Here is a 2,853-nt window from a genome sequence, read left to right as displayed (position 1 = left end):
AAAACTTGTAATGTCACTAAGTATCAACTACTTGTCAAATGTTATTTTGGCTAATGTGATTTTAAAAAGTTTATTTGAAAAGGAATACACTTTCATGAGATTAAATGTAGATTAGCATTGGTTTGAGAGTGACATTTTCATTCAGCAGAACCATGTTGTACTGAAGGCCCAGTGTTTTGAAGCACTAAGGATTTCTCATTGTTTTTCTGAATTACATTTGACCTCTAAGCCAAGTTTTCCGGGCCTTGGTAGACCAATTATGGATCTATCCTTTCAGGAACTATTTTTTGGCCCACTTATACTGGACTAAAATCTTTCATTAATCATAGGGTAGGGGAATAAAAAATAATTTTATGGCACTTTGTGAACTTGTTCACTCATATGGGCTGTTCATCTGTAAGATGAATGTTTGAATTATAGTACTTTCTCTCACATTTTTTGAGCTCATCCTTCATTTTAAGTTGCTTTCCATTTCGTAATTACTTACTGCTAATTCTTGCATCTCAAGGAATTGGGGCCCTGAAATATAAGAAATGAGAAATTGAGATGGTTCTTCAATTACTTTGTGTTGGCATGTTGCATGGTCCTTGGTGAGAAGTCTTGCCCCTGTTATGTGATGATACAGGTAACTGGGAACTGGGATCCTGTGACCCATGGGACCTGCAGAAGAATAATATTTTTAGACATCTTATCAGCAAATTTGGGCATAATCAGTTGGAATGCTTCAGAAATATAGAGAAAAACAGTTTGGGACCAGTTAGTTAAAACAATAAACAGAGCATCAGAGTAAAATACCTTATAGATTAGAGGAAAACAACATTTTTTGCCATGTGAATTCAGAAGACCAAGAACAGTTACAGTGTATCACAAGTTTATACCAAACACATTGCATTGATACTTTTTATATTCTGATATATATTTTAAACCTAATTATGTATATTCAAATTCTATTTACTGAATAAATAAATATCAATTTATTTGTCAAATTACCATTTAATTTTAGTAAGTTTCACTGTGTGAAATACAAAATCAGCACATATAAATATAAAATATATAACTATATATAATATAATAAAAAGTCACATGTTTTGCATTGTTCAGTTGTGGTTACTGCATCAAAGGCAACTCTGTTTTAAAGTATTATTCAATTATCTCTAATAAGTGTTTGATAGAGTTAGACCTAAAGCTTTACCATTTGTAGATTTACAGCCTGGAGGCAAGAGGAAACACTGTGATTAAAACATTACCAATTTAAGGCCTAATAACGAGGAGAAACATATGGACTTCTCCTGCGACTATGAGAATAATTAGTGATAGAAAGGGAGTAGTGTAAGTTCCTGCCTGGTTGGATGGTAGACGGGCCAGGACATTAAGTTATCATGCATATCAACAATTTTTTCACCTTCTTGGCTTTAGGTACTTTTGAAATGGTAGGTATAATAACCAATTGTATTTTGATAAAATACCTTCTCGTCTGAACAGTTCTATCTGAACTGTTCATCTCTCTACGATCCCTTAAAACTATGATTAGTTTTGTTCAAGTACGACAATCTATGCTGTCAGACTAACATAGTCAGGTTAGTCTGTTCCTACATGGAAGAAGGGTCAAGGTTAGGTAGTCATTTGTGCCAGTTATACCTCATTTGTGATAATGTCAGCTGCAGGAGTTTAGAAGTAGCTCTTAAGCAAGGCTTACTTTGAATCCATTAGCACCACAAAGCTAATTCAGTTGGATAAATAAGTACTTGAAAAAGCCAGCACTTTTGGACGTAGCTATAAATAATTGAAAGTACTATCAAATTCCAAGTGAAAAAGATTTAAAATAGTCATTGACAAAAAAATTTTCAAATGTGATCAATCGACTGAACAATATAATTTTTTCCCACTATTCACAGAATTTTAGGGAAATAAGATCAATAGCATTGTTAGGAACAATAAGGTTTCCTTGTTATAAGTAGGCACTCATAGATATAAGCCTGTGAAAAGATTGCATCATTAACTACTTAAATTTAGAGGATACTACATGCTTCAGCAGTATGTATACACAAATTACAATACAGAGATTAACATGGCACTTGCACAAGGATGATATGAAAGTTTGTGAAGTATTCCATATTTTTTCTTTCTTCAGATGCAAGAAATGAAAAACAGTTATTAAAAAGTGGATTACAAAATTACAAGTGTAACAATACATGTAATTCATATAATTAAATTTAGTTTGACATCAGTGTATTAAATCTTCACCTTAGAAAGAAAGGCGTTTACATAGCATAAACTTTACAAAACTTTTGAAATTAGACAACATTGTCATTTTATCCCAGAGAAAATAATATTAGGACCTAGGGAAAAAAGGAATCTTAAGCTGTTTCTATATGGAATGCAATCTGAAAGGACACATTATTGAAGCTATATATTTTAAATAATGTAAAATTCAAGTATATCTAGGAGAGAATAAAATAAATTATGAACATTATACAAACATAGAATATAGGATATTTTAATATATACTTTTTCAGAAAAGCAACAGAAATACTTTAGTTTCTGTACTACTCATTTCAACAGATAAACTAAAACTATTTCTGATTAAAACATCACAAACCCTGCAGGAATCATACATGTATACAAAAACGCTTCTATAAAATTTGCCATCCAATACAGGCAATTCAGTTGGAAGAATTCCGCTGAATCCATGAATTTTTCCAGTAAGATATTTGTGTTGCCAGGAGCTGGTGGCTCACACCTGTAATCCTAGCTACACAGTTGGCTGAGATCTGAGGATCACGGTTCAAAGCCAGCCTCGGAAGGAAAGACTGTGAGACTCTTATCTTCAATAAACTACTAGAAAACTGGAAG

General features: G+C 32.5%; 1 pseudogene; it reads left to right on the top strand.

Annotated features, from left to right (window-relative positions):
* The first annotated feature begins 2,023 nt into the window (after positions 1–2,023).
* Positions 2,024–2,120, top strand: LOC138815597 (U6 spliceosomal RNA; annotated as a pseudogene).
* The last annotated feature ends 733 nt before the right edge of the window (positions 2,121–2,853 follow it).

The sequence above is a fragment of the Dipodomys merriami genome, unplaced genomic scaffold (assembly GCF_024711535.1).
Source record: "Dipodomys merriami isolate MVZ:Mamm:240054 unplaced genomic scaffold, mDipMer1.0.p SCAF_653, whole genome shotgun sequence".
Taxonomy (NCBI): domain Eukaryota; kingdom Metazoa; phylum Chordata; class Mammalia; order Rodentia; family Heteromyidae; genus Dipodomys; species Dipodomys merriami.
The sequence above is the reverse complement of the archived record's forward strand: the minus strand, read 5'-3'. Positions and strand labels throughout refer to the sequence as shown.